Genomic DNA, 18,922 nt, shown 5'->3' with positions numbered 1-18,922 from the left:
CTGAGGAAGGACTCAAAATTACCTAAACATAACTAGTGGAACAACTACTTAGTTGAAGCTGATTAATTGAATACTGTATGAGATATGTACAAATCCATCAATATTCATTGTTGAAATGTTAGTATACTAGTATAAATTGAACTACTTCAGCATACCAATTTAATATACTGATTTTAATATTTGTCATTATTAATATCTCCAAATCATTGTTTTATACTCCAACAAATAAATATTGTAATCAAATGTGTTTTTAAGTACACATTGTTTATGTCCTATTTGCTAGTGAATTCACTTTAGTGGCAGAGTCTTGCTTTGATTTGAGCATTGATATGCAACAAGGGAAAAGTTATATTAATGAAAAAATTTGATACATGTATGCCAATGCACAAGAAAAAATGCCCTTTTTAGATTAATTTTAGAAGAAATAGAAAAAAAAAGAATGTCTCTATCTCTACGAGAGGACTATACCTGGCAAAGTTTAGAATCTGTCTTTTCCTGTTTCTTTACTGACATGATTCTCGCTCATGCAGTAAATGATCTACACTTTTGTATTTAATTCTATCCCTTTTTGTCTCTATACTTTGACACATTTTTGGATTCAACACACATTTGTCTTGACTTCTTCCTTCAACACTCTATCAAAAATGGCAGTGTGAAGCAAACTGCAATGTAAATTGTGTTTTTATTTTTTAATAACTGTAAAAATAGCTTTTCTGTCATATCTGACAAATGCTTATTAGTTTGCTGACCTTGGATATGTTTATCTGTACAGTTCTAAATCACCTAAATAAATGCACATGTGTCAGAGTGAATGGTATTCTAGAAATCTACATTCAGAAAATGCTAACAATAAGCTTAAAAGTTCTCTTCTAGATACCTAAAATTTTATCCTGACTGTCTCACAGGATTATATTAAAGTCCTGAGAGTTTATGTATTTGAAAGAAAGGTTTAAGTGGCTCTTGTTCTATTCCACAGATTTTGAATTAAAGAACAATATGGGAATTAAATAATGGACATTATTTTTAACATTATTTTATGTCAATAACAACATACAGACCTATGCTTTGAAGATATTCTGTCTTTCACTATTAATAAAAACCTTTGGAGAGGAAGACGATGCATACACTCCATTTCTATTTTTACTTTTGAAGATCAAAAAGCACAACACTTGATACCTTAAGCATGAGTACCTCACCCTTTCTCGATCCCTTTGTTATGCAAACTGTATTCCACTACCACCTCTGTCTCTTTAAATCTCACCTTAAATCCTGGTTTTTATCTTTAACTCTGACTGTAGAGTATGTTATGTTTATCTGTTTGAATGTGTGTGTTCCTATCTAGATTTAGTATTGGAGGTTTGTATTTGTTCTTTTTAAAGACTTGTTATTTAGTTGAAATGCTACAATTAATTGTTAACAATAGAGGAGAGATTAAAAATCATTTAATATCACCATTTACTATATCTCAGTCACTTTTAAAATCATAGCACAAAATATCACATGCTTTGAATTCTGTAGTAAATATTTTTAGCTTTACCACAATGTATAAAATATCTAGAGAATAGCCCTGGACAAGTGAGGAACTGTTGGCAATAGAATACTAAAAATATAGCACTAAGTGCATTTCATATGTTATTTTTTATAATTTTGTTAATTTTTTATAATTTTGACTTGAGGAGAAACATTTTCCATGACTATATGATTAAAGCAAGATACAAGGGACTGGCCAGACAACCATTTTCCCCTAAACTGAGGTTTCAGATAGCAACCCTTTACTGGCTTTTGAGGTTCCTTTTATGGGAAGGGTTGTAGTTGATAAAAAAAAAATCGCTGTTGAGATAATAGCACCTAAACAGAAGAGTGGGGAAATTTAAGACTCAAGCCCTAGTAGGGTAGATTAGTCTGTAGTACCTCAATAGAAGAGTGCAGGACTCAGGGCTCCAGACTATCTCTGGTTGTAGATAACTGCATGTGGAAGCAGAGTCATCATAGGTGCTCATGAATTTAGCAAAGCAAAAGGGATGGGTATACATCATGAGGTTACAAGTTTAGCATAGGTTGAAAAACAAGTTTTCAGGATACACTAGGCTTATGAAACATAATTATTCTTGTAAGAAATGGAGACATAATAACAATGTGGCTCGTAAACAACAATATGGTTCCTGTTTTGGTTTTGCAACTTCTATTGAATTATTTTAAAATCTCTAGATCTGCTTTTGTTAAGTGGTCATTTAGAAGTGAAATTACTATACTCCCTAAGATATGCACTAAGACTTATTAGTTATGCAAACAGACATGTCTCTAATCTAGTAATTATCAACCTGTGGGTCTCAACCTTTTTTGGGGCCACATATATGATATTTTGTACATCCCATAATTGCATTACAATTCATAACTGTAAAAAATTACAGTTAAGAATATCAATTAAAAGAATTTTATGATTGTGGGTCACCACACAAAAGGAACTGTATTAAATTATCAATATTAGAAACATTGAGAACTACTGCTCTAGTCTTACTGCTTAGTAAAAAGCTTTGGTGTGAAAATGCTTTAATACTTACTGGTTGTAAAATTCTAAAGATTTATTTTTATTTATTTGTTTATTTATCTATTTATATATAGTGTTAGTATGTTCATATGAAAGTCTGTGTCTGTGCTCACCACATGTATTCAAGAGCCCACAAAGAACAGAAGAGAAAGTAGTATACACTAGAGCAGGAGGGGCAGATAGTTGTGGACCACCAGATGTGTATGCTGGGAACTAAATTGGTCCTTAACTTACTGGGAACACCAAGAAGTATTCTTAAACACTAAGTTATCCTTCTAGGACCTATTATTTAAAAATTATACATGGAAAACTCAGTGTCTTTCTAAACATATGGTCTGATAATAACCATGACACAAGGTCTTGACAAATTAAATATCATCATTCTTACAAAATAACCCAGTATTTATTTTTTGGGTTTTTGTTTGTTTGTTGTTGTTTTTTTTTTAAAGATTTATTTATTATGTATACAACATTCTGCCTCCATGTATGCCCGCACGCCAGAAGAGGGCGCTAGATCTCATTACAGATGGTTGTGAGCCATCATGTGGTTGCTGGGAATTGAACTCAGAACCTCTGGAAGAACAGACAGTGCTCTTAACCACTGAGCCATCTCTCCAGCTCCTTGTTTGTTGTTTTTTGAGACAAGCTTTTGCTGTAGCTTTGGAGGCTGTCATGGTACAAGTTCTTGTAGACCAAGCTGACCTCAGACTCACAGAGATCCATCTGCCTCTGACTCGCAAGTGCTGGGATTAAAGGTGTGTGTCACCACTGCCTGACTATAACCCAGTGTTTGGTTCAGTATTAATACTAAGTAGATTTAACACAACTATAAATAATACTAACATAAATAATAATATTAGTTCCTTGATTAATAGCTATAATAACTGCTTAATAGGATCTACTCTGAACAGAGAAATGTTTCATATATGCCTGAGTACTCCATTGTTTGAACCTCTATGCACTTACTCATCACTTCAAAGAAACTTGTATGTCAGTTTTCTTCAATAGCTTAGCAATATGGAAGTGGAAAATGTGAGATCTGGTTATCAAACCTTAAATGCCCACAACACATAAAAAATGTTTAAACCAGATGATAATTTTTTTCCTAAATTTTCATACCAAGTTTGTTTCCATCTTATTTTGCTTCTTCAAGAGTTTTCCAAGCTATCCTACTGAACTATCTACAGGCTGCACCAAGAAAGTTGTAAAGCATAGCTAACTGTGAATATTGGTACACTGCAGTGATGCTTCAACTCAACATGACAGCAGAATTTATAAAACAAGGTTCTCTTTAAAAGTCTATAAAATTCATTTCAATGAAATATTCATGGTCTATCGAGACAGTTAATAAATTACTGTTCATTAAGCATCATTATTTACTGGAAATTGATTCACATCTTTCTTTTTCTCTTTTGGACAAAGTAATAGATTTTATTCAAGCATCTTTATACTTGTACCATTATGCTTTGTCTCATTGTTACTCCTCTCTGTCCTCCTTTTTGTCCCTTCTCTGCTGCCAACTACTTTATTTCTTCTCTGCACACTTTTGTGTTTCTCTTTTTTTTAAAATGTGAGTGGTGTGTGGTGCATGTACATGAGACTGTGGATGTAAACATACACACAGAAGCCAGAGCAAGGTGTCAGCTGTCTTCCTGTACCCTCTACCTCATTTCTTTCTTAATTGAATAATTTATGTATTCATCCTTCCTCAATCTAACAACACATTCAACAAACCAGCCTCTATCTATTTGTTTCAATACTTTAATATTTCGTTAAATTTTGCTATTACCTTCCATATACAAAGAATCTCATTGAATTTGCATTCTTTGAATATATTTGGGCATCAAATACAGTACAGGGCAGGCCCTGTAGCCAGGATTATGTTGGCATACACAAAATGGACTCCATATTTTTTGGATTGTTTTATATTGTCTTGTCTTACTTTGATATTTTCTGTCATGTATGGGGGGAAATATTCATTTATATCTTTAATATCTTCTGGAAATAATGTGGAACAGCTCCATGGGGTAATGCATACCATTGACCACAGCACTATAATGCAAGAGAATTTTCTTAAAACATTAATAATATTAATAAAAACCAAAAATTAATAAGTGTATGAAATTATCTTCTAAAAGTTTTCTATGTTGCTTAAAATAGATCTATTCCAGCTATTGGGAGAAATGCCTTATTGTATATAGACACTAGACAATTTAGTAAACAGCAGGTGGGGCTCATTTGAAGAATTATTTCTAGTCATTCTATAAGTAAATTTATCTTCCATTGAGCATGAAAGAGATAAACTTAGACTAGTAACTTCCCTCCATGTTTTCTTTTCCCTTAAGTAAAATGTAGTCTAACATAAGAAAAAATAGCTCTGATTCAAATCCATGGATTTCAGATAAAATGAATGAAGTCTCACGATCCAAAGGAGGAGCAGAAGGAGAGTGAGCACGAGCAAGGAACTCAGGACTGCGAGGGGTGCACCCACACACTGAGGCAATGGGGATGTTCTATCGGGAACTCACCAAGGCCAGCTGGCCGGGGACTGAAAAAGCATGGGACAAAACCGGTCTCGCTGAACATAATGGACAATGAGGACTACTGAGAACTGAAGAACAATGGCAATGGGTTCTTGATCCTATTGCACGTAATGGCTTTGTGGGAGCCCAGGTAGTTTGGATGCTCACCTTAATAGACCTGGATGGAGGTGGGTGGTCCTTGGACCTCCCACACACAGGGCAGAGAAACCTGCTTGTTCTTTGGGCTGAGGAGGAAGGAAGACTTGATTGGGGGAGGGGGAGGGAATGGGAGGTGGTGGCGGGGAAGAGGCAGAAATCTTTAATAATTAAATAAATTAATTAATAAAAAAAGAAAAAAAAAGAAAAAGAAAAGAAAAAGTGAACCTTCACAAAAAAAAATAAAAAAAAAGATAAGAAAAATGAGGACAAAGGAAAAAAAAATATCCTAAATTTTAAAATGTAATTTACTTAAGTTAGAACAATAAATAATATGCTTCCCTAATTTATAGTATTATATGTATGTGTCTTTTGCTTGTAGGTATTTCTGTGCACTATGTGTGCATGGTTCCCAAAGAGGCATTGGAATCCCTGGAGTTACAGATAGAAATAGCTAGGAGCTGTCATGTTGGTGCTAAGAACTAAACCCAGGTAATCGACTAGGACAAGTCCCCCTAACTTCTTAATTACTGAGTTATCTTTCTACCTCTAGTTATTTTTCATCTTAAAACTTTGCTAAGAATAAGGGCCAGGGTCAGTGTTGAATTTCATAGCTAAATTATTCCCTCATTCTAGGCAATGTACATTAGGATACATAGAGTAAGTATGTATTCTACCTGCCTGTAAGTATAAATTACATGCTTTGCACTATTGTGAGAATTGTAAAAATAAATGTTTCGCATAGGCAAAACATTCAAATATTTATGATATTTTAATCAGCAATATATATGTTTGTGTGGGGAATATAAATCAAGGAACAAAATTTCAGATTAGTTCTTTTATCTAATATGATTTTCTCTAACTTTACTCTGACCTTCACTTTGATTCCAAATAAAAGTTTGGTGGACTCTTTGGATTCACAATAGATTTGCTATTTCCATTAACCATGGTGGAGGTGTATGTGTCAGTCTTATGTGTATGAGCATTAATCTCTTTCCAGAGAATATAGCCTGTGCTTTGAGTGATGACTACAAACAAGGGACTTTCTTTCCTTTCTTTCTGGAAGAAATTTCAAATATGTAGCTTCCCGTATCTAAAGCAGAATTCAAATTGATTGTTCATTCACACATCTGCTCAAAGAGTTTTGTTGAACTAACAAGGATGACTATGGATCAATTGTAAGTGCCTGGTATTGATGATTTGATTTTTCTGCTTGTTAAATTAATTTCACAGGGAATGTATTGAGTAAATCAATAATGATAATTTTAGAGACTATTGGAGAGTCATCTGTTATTTTTTAATCTTAAGTAAAGTTAAATTCTGCAGAAAAAGTTATACTTCAAATTCTAGATATTATTGATGCATAGATTCTCTGTGCAACATTGTTAATAAAACTTATTTAAGGCATACATTAATTTGACAAAAAAATCTTTATGCTTTTGCAAAACATTGATTTTATTTTTATTGTTCATGAATTTCTATGTACTATTTGTTCATTCAATTAATAAGATTTAAGCAGTGACCCATATGCCACCTACCCAAAGTCGAAATATACAGGACATTATGCCTACACTTGTGATTAACAAGAGAAAGGTTGCAATTCTTTCTCAACTTAGTGGTGAATATCTACATTTCCAAATACTTGCTAGGGTGAGACAGAAAGACTATCTGTTCAAGAGTTCTGAGTCATACTAAAATTGTGTCTCAAAAGCATGATTTTGAGTGTTAGAATGATAGTACAGAAGTTAACACTACACATTGCTTTTCCAGAGGACCTGAGTTCAATTCTCAGCACTTATATCATGTGATTCACAACAAAACTATAGTTCCCACTCCACGGTTCTGATAACTCTAACCTCTGTGGAAACTTATACTCAAGTATGCATACCCACATGTGATTAAAAATAAAAATAATCTTTTAAAAATTATTAATTTTATCTGAGCATAATGGCATATCTTTAATCACTGCACTTGGTGGGCAGAGGTCATGTGGATCTCCGTGGGTGCAAACTCAGCCTGAACAATATAGTAGTTCTAGGATAACCAGAACTTCACATTGAGACTGTATCTCAAATATCTTTTTGTTAGTAGTATTTATATCTCAGCTCATGGAGAAATAAAAAAGAGTGATGTGAAGTCAGGAACAAAATTATTCTGTTAATGAATGTTAAATATTACAAGTCTGGCTATTCCATGTTAAGGGAAACAGTACATAGTTACATGAAGGGGAGTTGAGTTGGTAACTATATGTGTAATAATAACCAATAATTGCCCATCTTTTATTGCCTCCTAACATGTGTGAGAAAGAGGGTGGGAACTTCCATTATGCAGGTAAAAATTGTACCATCTTAGCTGTTATCATAAGTTTTGTAAAGACCATGTTGTCTTTGGAGGACCTGAGGAATATAAGAACAATGACCAATTAAGTTCACAAATTGCACAATTTGTATATGATGTCAGTGGCAGGATAAAATTTTTGCAAGCCTATCCTTAGAATCTATGCTAGGAAATAACTACATAATAGCACTTTATGAATTATTTAAGTCTATATAAATAAGTAATAAGAAAAACATATTCTACTGATTTGTTATTTTACAACTAGAAGCTAGAATGGTGAATAAATGGTCAGCACCTAACACAATGATTATATTACATAGAATATAAACAGTAGGTTAATACCAATGTGATGTGGAAAGTCCTTCTGTATATGTATTGCTTTTATTGGTAAATGAATAAAGAAACTGTCTTGGGCCTGCACATGGCAGAACAGAGCTAGTCAGAAAAAACTAAACTGAATGCTGGGAGAAAGGTGGCAGAGCTAGGAGAAAACATGTAGCTGCACCATAGACAGATGCTGGAAGTTTGTCCAGTAAGCCACAGCCTCATGGCAATGCACAGATTAATGGAGATAAGTTAATTTAAGATATGAGTTAGCCAGAAATACACCAAAGCTATTGGTATTCTACAGTATTGAATAAAATATATTTTCTGTATGGTTATTTTGGGTTCTGGCAGCTGGGAACAAACTAGCAGTCTTTTACAACAATTTGGTGTTCCAATGTGGTCAACTAAATCCACATAAATCTTGAGAAAGCTTCAAAAGTAATTCTAGCCAAAAAAAAAATCCTTAAACATTTTCTTGGGTGTGCTCTCTTTGCTAGAAGCAAGCAGATGCATGATTCTATTAAGAGTAGGTTTCCTGACTCAGCAGTAGCAGACAAAAAATCACATGGATTTGAAATAGCAGCTTCCTAAGCTGTACATCCAGCATGAACTCTAACTCTTTTGGGAGATGAGGCTACAGAGTATTTAAATGGGTTCTGTGAGCTACAACTTGCTTAATGGCAACATAGACCCCCTGTGTGCCTAAAAATGGAGCTATGTACATGGCTTTCAGGGGCAATGAACAGCTCTGCCATTCTGGACTGAGCAGAGCGATCAGGCAGGGCACTTTTTGCCCTAGCAATGCTGCTGTTTAAGCTTTTAAGAAACATTTAGCATTTTAAGAAGCAGTCTTGGTCAGAAAAGGCTTACAGATACACAATAAAGACAAATTCAGATGAAAAAGACCACTAAATGGGTCACAGTTTTTGATAAATGTACATAAGCTTGGGAGAGATAGAGAAAAAATATAGACAGTTATAAAACGAAGCAAATGTTTGTTTGGTTTTTTAAAGTTAAAGTTTTTAAAGAGACAGAGTACAGACAGACATAGATTAAAAGGAGTAAAGATAATTAAGCCACATAAAGATGGAATATACACAGAGAGTATGGATTATATTAGTTATTGTGTTTCCTTTAAAGTTTTTGACTGTGAAGGAGCTAGGTACAGAGTGACATTTCATTGTATGGGATGCTAAGCTAAACCAACACATATATTCTAAAGGTGTCTTAATTTCAAAATTTGGGCCTAAGGATATGTTGATTTGGAAAAGAGGTTCCTCTTTTGTTTCTACAGAGGATGAAAACCTGTGGAATTCATCCATACTAATGTGATTGATGGACCAAGATCCCCCAAAAGTTCGCCATGAACACCGCCCAAAATTACTTTGGCTAACAAAAAACAGGAAGCAGTTTAAAGAGAACTATACCCAAATTCCTAAATATTGCTTATAAATGTTTGGTTACATGTAAAGAGGGATATGATATAGAGATTAGCATAGGTATGAATCTTGGTTTATTAATGCAAATATAAGATCAATTTTGTTATATGTATATTTCTGCTCCTGATTAAGGTATTGTGTTTGTGCAGCTCATTTTGAAATGTAATGTATAATTAAGAAATATACTTTAATCGGGAGTCATATATAATAGTCAAACTTCTAATCATGTTAGTTAGGTTTTCTATATGTATATATATATATATATATATATATATATATTCAGTTAGACAGGTGTTCTTCAAATCTTTCAGAGACCTTCAGAATGTGGCATTTAAAATGTTTTAAAATCTTAGGACTTTTCATGGCAATGAGACACATCTGCTCCTGGCAGCACCAATTACTTCAAGAGGAATGTGGGCATTGAAGAAGCTCCTTATGGAGTTTGTTAGCCAATTGGGCAAGAAACTGCTATTTCCTGGACTGCTTGATGTTATGCTATATGAACTGGACATGCAGGATCCACAGAGAAATGACTGCTGAACTTGCCTAAAGCTGAGACCATATTCAGGTTTCTTGTTTCATGAAAGTGTCTACCAGATATTCTGCAGGATAGAGAAAAAAGTGACTGACAAACTGCCAATACAGGTGAAACTGTCTTTGAAATTTCCTGCTTCATAGAAAATTCTGCTGGATACTATGTACCTGTAGGCTGAAGATGGATGACCAAATGGTACAGAAGAACTTTGGGTAAATATTCAGATAGTGAGATGTGATGATGGATGCACCAATGGTACAGAAGAACTTTGGGTGACCATCCGAGCAGTGAGATGTCTCTGTCAATTCTAGAATTTTGGAAGTTGCTTACAATGCACTTCCTTTTTACTTAAGTAATTTTATATCCTCCTGGAGTCTTTGATGGAGTTGAAGAATAGATATAGTTTTCTTTAATCATGATAAAAGATAAAGTAGATATAAATATTGTTACTGTAATTATTGCTCAATACCTGTTTTATTATATTAATTTTACTGTGTTAAAGCTAAAACCTTCATTTTTATTTAAGCAAAAAAGGGGGTTTATGTGGGATTCCGCTCTGTATGCTGGGAATATCATTGGCTAATAAAGGAATTGCTTTGGGAATATAGCAGAACTGTAGGAGAATGGAACTAGGTGGGGAAATCTAAATGGAATGCTGGGAGAAAGGAGGTGGAGTCAGAGAGAAGCCATGGAGTCACTGGAGATAGATGCTGGAAACTTTACCTGGTAAGATACAGCCACGTGGAAATACACAGATTAGTGGAGATGGGTTAAATTGATATGTAAGACTTATCAGATAAGAAGCTAGAGCAAATGGGCCAATCAGTGATTTAATTAATATGGTTTCTGTATGACTGTTTCAGGGCTAAGCAGCTGCTAAGTAACCCTCCTACAGAGATGTCTCTGTTAATTCTAGAGCTTTTGAAGTTGTTTACAATGCACTTACTGTTTACTTAGGTAATATTATATCCTTCAGGATTATTTGATGGAGTCGAAGAATGTGTAGTTAAAATTATAGTTTTCCTTAGTTATGATAAAAGATTAAGTAGATATAAATATTATAACTGTAATTATTGCTTGATACCTATTTTGTTATATGTAATTTTACTATGTTACACTTTGAATCTTCCTTTTTATTTAGACAGAAAAGCGGAGATGATATGGGAAGTCCTTCTGTATATGTATTACTTTTATTGGTTAATGAATAAAGAAACTGTCTTGGGACTGCACAATGGCAGAACAGAGCTAGGTAGAGAAAACAAAACTGAATGCTGGGAAAAAGGAGGCAGAGTCAGGAGAAGCCATGTAGCCATGCCGGGGACAGATACCAGGACTTTATCTAGTAAGTCACAGCCCCATGGCATACACAGATTAATGGAGATAGGTTAATTTAAGATATAAGTTAGTCAAAAGTATGCTTAAGCTATTGGTCAAACATATGGCAAATAGTATAATTTCTGTATGATTATTTTGAGTCTGTGCTTCTGGGAACAAAATAGTAGTCTCCTACAACACCAAGGTAATATTTCATAGAGAAAACCTTGATGATGGGTTGATAATATACTTTCAGAGCATTAATAATAACAGAATAAACTACATGAGTTCTTTGATAATAGTCAAAAATGACTCTCCCACAGACACAAGAAGAATATTCAATAACAAATAATTATAAAATATATTTTTCTTCTTCCCAGGAAATTTCTGTCAATATGTAGGGATATAATGGCTTTAAAATTGTAATAAAGCTTTTGTGCTTCTAATGTAATTCATTCTAATATGACTAATGCTTTAAGAAAAGGAAATGTGGATATAGGTAAACCACTTCTTGAAAAATTCAACTCTGAAAGGAAAATACATATAAAATTGCATTGAAGTTGAGCAAAATTCCATAGAGAACTGTTAGTTCTGGATTTTTTATGCTATCAAAGGGAAAACACTTACCACTGTGAAAACTCAGTACATATATTTTACATATACTCTTGTACATTGAATACCTCTTACCTTCCATGTATCTTTCAATCAGGTTGACAAATACATATAAAAGTATAGTGAAGTAAAAGCTTTTAACCTTTGTTTTCCTGTGATTTTTCATTTGTTTAAAGTAATTAAATATAACAACATTGCTCAGAAATATTTATCTTTTCTAAAAGTTACATCATGAAAACTGAGAATTCATTAAATAATTTTCAAACAATTATTGTGTGAATGTATTTCTGCTCTAACATATCTCCATATATATACTCAATTTTGGTATTTTTTCAAATATTCTCAAGCTGACATTTTCATTAAACACAATTTAACAAAATCATTTCAAAGTGATTTTACTGCAATTGTAAGATAATAAATTAAATAACTAATTAGACTTTAATTATAACTTCTTTAAGTGTAATTGACTTTGCATAGTTTAATAAATTGCTTGAAAAAAGATTAGATACAATCATTTTAACTCTTATTTTATTATTCTGCTAAATAACACACACAATGTATGTGAATATATAAAATAACTCAGTTTAGTTCTGAGAGTACATGATAACTTATCAATTATAGCATTTCTCTGATAAAATTTCATGTCTAATATAGTTATTGAGTACATGTACTTACTATGGATCATTATGGAGAATTATTTTACCTGGGCAAAGATGTGGTACATCTGTTTATGCTGTGAAATATTACATTAACTATATAAAGGTGTGTTATTTTTGTTTGTGCTACATTTGTTTAATTCTGAAAATATGTGTTGATTTTGATTCACCTTGACTGCCTAAGGCACCTCATTGTTCTAATAAAATGTTGAATGGGCAATATCTAGGCAGAAAAAGAACAGGCAGGTCTAGCAGTCAGACAGAATAATTTGAGACTAAAAAGGTGGAGAAACCTAGACTCAAGGAAATAAGAAAAGAGGCAAGCCCAGGTCAAGGATCCAGGCAGATGCCAACCAGTCAGGCATAGAAAAGCAGTGAAAATAAGATATACAGAGGTAAAAAAGATAATAAGCCCTGAGGCAATGTAGAGAGCTGCATTGTGCAGTGCCATGAGGGTGGTGCTGGTTTCTGCCCATCACCCCCTCTTGGGAATGTGCTCTAAGTCACGTACTATTCCCATATATGGCTAAGACTGAGAAGGTGGTCTCAGTCACATACCATCCCATATATGGCCTAGGCTGAGAATGTGGCTTGCTTTTGTGTACCTAGACCTATCTGATTTTCCCACGTAGCTTGCTGGGGCTGGCTGACCAGGGGCTACTTTAGCTATGGGTTGGCTTTCCCCATTATTCGAAGAATTGTTCAAGGTTCCTGAATAAACTGCTGAAAGAAGAGTCCAGTGTTGCGTATTCTTTGCTGGTCCGAGGCAGACGCTACAAGGCAAAAGGTATATAAAAAGAAACAGCTTAATTTAAGTTAAAAGTGCTAGCCAGATACATGCCTAAGCTAGGTCCAGCATTTCATAACTAATAGTCTCTGTGTTATGATTTGGGAGATGGTTAGTTTCCCCAAACAAAAAGCCTGGAACAGATCATTTGAACTGTACTTTTTCAAAATTATTGGAAGTATAAAGCAGTGAAAAGTTTTATTGGCATACATTCATTGTATATAGTAATGAAATATGTGGACATTTTTACTCATGTATCTCATATATTTTGTCTATACTTTATTCTACACCATTACCATCCTGCAAAATCTTTTGCTATGATATTGGTAAAATTTTGTTACTCAGTTTTCTTTGAGATAGTATTTGATTTTATATTAAATTTTGGTGATATTGTATTTTATATCCCTTTAAATTCTTTAGATATCAACTTCAGATATTAGAACAATCTTCAAATAAGAAATATTAAGTTATCATTATTTAAATATAACTCATGGACTGAAATTATAAGTACTTGGCATCAGCATATTATATAATATATCTCATTTTTACTCTGTGTCTATGTAAAAATTCTTCCAAATTGATTCTTGGAATCTCAAAATAATTAATCTGAATGATACACAGTTTTAACAAATTTATTTAGGGAACCAAATCAGGCACTCCGAGAAGAATTTGGATGGGCTCTTTCAAAAGGGTGTGTAGCATTAGAGTGGGTTTCATGCTATGAGTTTTTAGAAATTTTATGAATATTTAAGAAGTGTGTTGCAAAATTATGGGGTTAACACAGACCCTTGTTTTCCTCTGCTGATCTGGACAGTAACCTTCCATTAGGGTAATTGTTCCTGTAATCCTTTTCAAACCTTTACTAAAAGAAGGTTGAAACCACAATAAAAGTAATATTTAAATGAAACCTGTTGTACACACTTTGGGTGCATTACTTGTAAGTAAGGAAATCCATTGTGTTAGTTTCTGAGAAATTGGAAAGAACTTAACAGAATCTTCAAGGAAGCATAATCACAAAGGTGCAGTCTTGTTGTAGGAGGCATATTGTTCTTTGCCTGTCCATCCTGACTAAAAATAACCACTTAGAAACTATATTATTTACAATATTGTTTGGTCTATAGCTTAAGCATATTGCTAACTAGCTCTTACATCTAGAATTAACCCATTTCTGTTATATTATATTTTACCATGGGGTTTGTGACCTACCAGCAAGGTTCAGCTGGCAGCTCATGTCTTTCCCCTCTGGTAGCTAAATGGCGTCTTGCAATTCTGCCTTCTTTCTCCTAGCATTCAGTTTAGTTTCCCCTCATTTAGCTCTACCCTGCTCTATCACATGCCATGCCAGCTTCTTTATTCAGTAACCAATAAAAGCAACACATATACAGGAGCGCTTTCCACACCATACCCTGAACACCAGAGGGCAAAATTACCAAGATACAGCTCTAGTTTTTGTTGGTTAAGTCCTATAAAACTTCTTTTTTTCGAAAGTAAATAAATATCATTTATTTATTCACTCATTTGTTTCTTTAATAATTAGTTAATTTATTTAATTATTAAAGATTTCTGCCTCTTCCCCGCCACCACCTCCCATTCCCCCCTCCCCCAATCAAGTCTTCCTCCCTCCTCAGCCCAAAGAGCAATCAGGTTTCCCTGCCCTGTGGGAGGTCCAAGGACCACCCACCTCCATCCAGGTCTATTAAGGTGAGCATCCAAACTACCTAGGCTCCCACAAAGCCATTACATGCAATAGGATCCAAAACCCATTGCCATTGTTCTTCAGTTCTCAGTAGTCCTCATTGTCCGCTATGTTCAGCGAGTCCGGTTTTGTCCCATACTTTTTCAGACCCTGGCCAGCTGGCCTTGGTGAGTTCCCGATAGAACATCCCCATTGCCTCAGTGTGTGGGTGCACCCCTCGCGGTCCTGAGTTCCTTGCTCATGCTCTCTCTCCTTCTGCTCCTCCTTTGGATTGTGAGACATCAGAACAGTGCTCCAATGTTGGTCTCTGTCTCTGTCTTCTTTCATCGCCTGATGAAGGTTAATATTCAGGAGGATGCTTATATGTCAATCCAATTATAAAATGGGCCACTGAGCTGAACAAAGACTTTTCAACAGAAGTTCAAATGGCCAAAAGACACTTAAGATCGTGCTCAACTTCCTTAGCAATCAGGGAAATGCAAATCAAGACAACATTAAGATACCATCTTACACCTGTCAGAATGGCTAAAATCAAAAACACCAATGATAGCCTCTGCTAGAGAGGTTGTGGAGAAAGGGGCACACTCATCCATTGCTGGTGGGAATGCAAACTTGTGCAACCACTTTGGAAAGCAGTGTGGCGGTTTCTCAGGAAAGTCGAGTTCAACCTACCTCTCGACTCAGCAATACCACTATTGGGAATATATCCAAGAGATGCCCTAACATACAACAAAAGTATATGCTCAACTATGTTCATAGCAGCATTGTTTGTAATAGCCAGAACCTGGAAACAACCTAGATGCCCTTCAATGGAAGAATGGATGAAGAAAGTATGGAATATATACATATTAGAGCACTACTCAGCAGTAAAAAACAATGACTTCCTGAATTTTGCAGGCAAATGGATGGAAATAGAATACACTATCCTGAGCGAGTTAAGCCAGTCCCAAAAAGAGGAACATGGGATGTACTCACTCATACTTGGTTTCTAGCCATAAATAAAGTACATTGAGACTATAATTCGTGATTCTAGAGAAACTAAATAAGAAGGTGAACCCAAAGTAAAACTTCTTATTTAGTGAGTATGACACTAGAAAATGACCATGGTGATAACTGGGGACAAAATCAAAATACAAAACCAATGAAAACAGGGTGCCTGAATTCCTGGGAAAATTTTTGAATATGGACAGAAAAAATATGAAGTACTTTTATTAGTACATTGTTTTATAATTTAATTAATTAGATGTAGAAATAGATGATAGATACATAGATAGAGATAGTACATAAATATCCATAACCCTCATTATCTCCAAGAACTGAGAAATTGACTTGATAATTCATTTCTCATTTATCTCACTCATTTTAAAAGTGTGTTTTAGATTTATTTATTTATCTTGCATGTGTATTTGTGGACCACATGAGTTTCTGGTGCCCATGGAGGTTAGAAGAAGGTGATGGAGTCTGTGGAACTTGAGTTACAGATATGAGCCATAATGTAGATGTTTGGAACCAAAACCAGGACGTATGTAAGAATAAGTGCTTTTAACCACTCAGACATTTCCCCAGTGCTTCTGCTTTTGGCCAAGTATAGTGGTCTCCTTTACAATGCAATTGGCATTTAGGTCCTCTTCTTTGTACCATAATCTCAGGAGATAAAAGCACCCAGTTTTAAGCTGAACTGCTAACAATTCTATATGCAAACTATTCTTTCTTATTTGTATATCTCATATTGCTCAAGATTTGATATTTTAAATAGTATTAGCTGAATGATATGGGGAAACTGCTAGTAGCTTTAGTGGTGCTGTTGCTCTTAACTGTTCATTTTTATTCAGGATATTTTATAAACTATTTAAATCTTATACTTTTGTCATCAATAATAAATGACATCGTTTTTGGCTAAATCATAACTTAGAGATAATAAAATATATCCATAAACATCTGGAATCAATATCTTCTTGTATTTACTAAAATGATCCTATGAAGTTTGATCATGATTTCAACATTCATCCAGGTACTAGATAATATAGACTTTACTTTTCTCTTTTTCTAAACAACAAGGTCACCTAAAAGTAAGATTATAGTATTTATTTTACAATTTTCTTTGTTCTGCATAGCCCTGGACATAAAACACAAAACATATGCATGACTTTCTAGTTTTCCAGAAATATATTAGAACTTCGCATAATCCTCATGGATACTTTAATGAACATTGTATTTCTAACTGTTGCTATTTGTTTATTCTATTGTCATTTAATCTGGCAATGCCCCTAATATCACTGGGTAATAGGTTTTGTTTTTCCATAGATGAACTTCAAGGTTATAGCATTATGAAGGAATGTGACTTGTAAGAACATGCAAATTTGTTACTCTAAAGTGGCTATGTGTGATTCCTTTGCTTAATCTTATGGCGCTTTGGAGCCAGCATCATCTTAGGCAAAAAAATGAGATATATAGGGTTTATTTCCTTAAATTTTCCATATATTTTTCTTTGAGACCTGTAAAATTCTGACTTCCTTGGTTTCTCTCTAATATCTTCAGAAAGCTGCCTGTGTATTTGAATTTTAGTACAATTTATATAGTTCTCAGACTGAGGACTCTTATGACACAAGAAGGTTGTGATGTGTGTCTTTCATTGTTATGTGTCTTCTAAGTGCAATTTAGTAAGTACTTATATGATTATATTTATGCATTTTTTTAGCTTTCTCTAACACAGTAAACTTTAACCCGACATGGAAAATTATAATCCTTGAACTTAAAATTATCACTAACTAGTAACAAAAACACACTTGTTATTTCACATCTCCAATCAGAAACCTCTCATAAAATTTCTACAGGTTATTATGATTTTCTCAAGTTTTGATTGATAATTCAGTTTACAACTATGACTTTAACATTACAGCACTCTAAAAACAAGATATGCATTTCACCTTTTTTAAAGTAAATGAGGCTGGAGAAATAGCTCATTGATTGAAAATGTTTTCTGATCTTTCATTGAAATCAGGTTCTTCTCTGAACACCCACTTGATGGCTCAAAAACATTTGTAACTCCAATCCTAAGAGATATGTGGTGTGGGAAAATTCTGTATTCTGTCAATTATATTTTAAATAAAGGTTGATTGGCCAACAGCCAGGCAGAAAATATAGGTGGGACAACAAGAGAGGAAGTAGAGGCAGGGCAATGAGAACAGGAATATTCAGGGAAGAAGGAAGCTTTCTCCACAGTTCTGTCCAGACCCCAAAGAAGCAGGATGTGACCTGCCCTGCTGAAAAAGGTACTGAGCCATGTGGCTAACATATACTAGAATATTGGGCTAATATAAGTTATAGGAGCTAATACAAAGCCTGAGCTAATGGGCCAATCAGTTTTATAACTTATGTAGATGTCTGTGTGATTTTCTTTGGGATTAATGGGCTGTGGGAACTGGGCAGGACAGAAACCCCAGCAAGCAGGCCCTCAAGTTACAGATATGTTGCCTCTATCAGGCAAACATGTGGTACACAAAGATATCAACAGAAAAAATACTCAAACAAAATATAAAAATAAATTAGTCAATTTTAATTTTTATAATTAAAATATAATTATATACTGTGGTACAATGCTTTTGTACTCTGTAATTATTTGCCACTTGTATTGTTTAAATAAAATGCTGATTATCCAGTAGCCAGGCAGGAAATATAGGTGGGGTAACCAGTATAAGATCATTCTGGGAAGAGAAAAGGAGCAATGTAGTTACCAGCCAGGCACAGAGGAAGCAAGATGAGAATGCCTCACTGAGAAAAAGTAGAAAGTCATGTGGCTACATATAGATAAGAATTGTGGATTAAATTTAAGAGCTAGTTAATAATAAGCCTGACTTAATAGGCCAAACAGTTGATAAGTATTATAAGCCTCTGTGTGTTTCTTTGAGACTAAATAGCTGCAGGACTAGTTGAGAGAGAAACTTCTGCTTACAATTATATTTTATTTTATCCTTTCCCTTTTCTCTTTCCATT

The sequence above is a fragment of the Chionomys nivalis genome, chromosome X (assembly GCF_950005125.1).
Source record: "Chionomys nivalis chromosome X, mChiNiv1.1, whole genome shotgun sequence".
Lineage (NCBI taxonomy): Eukaryota > Metazoa > Chordata > Mammalia > Rodentia > Cricetidae > Chionomys > Chionomys nivalis.
This window is presented reverse-complemented; position numbering follows the sequence as displayed.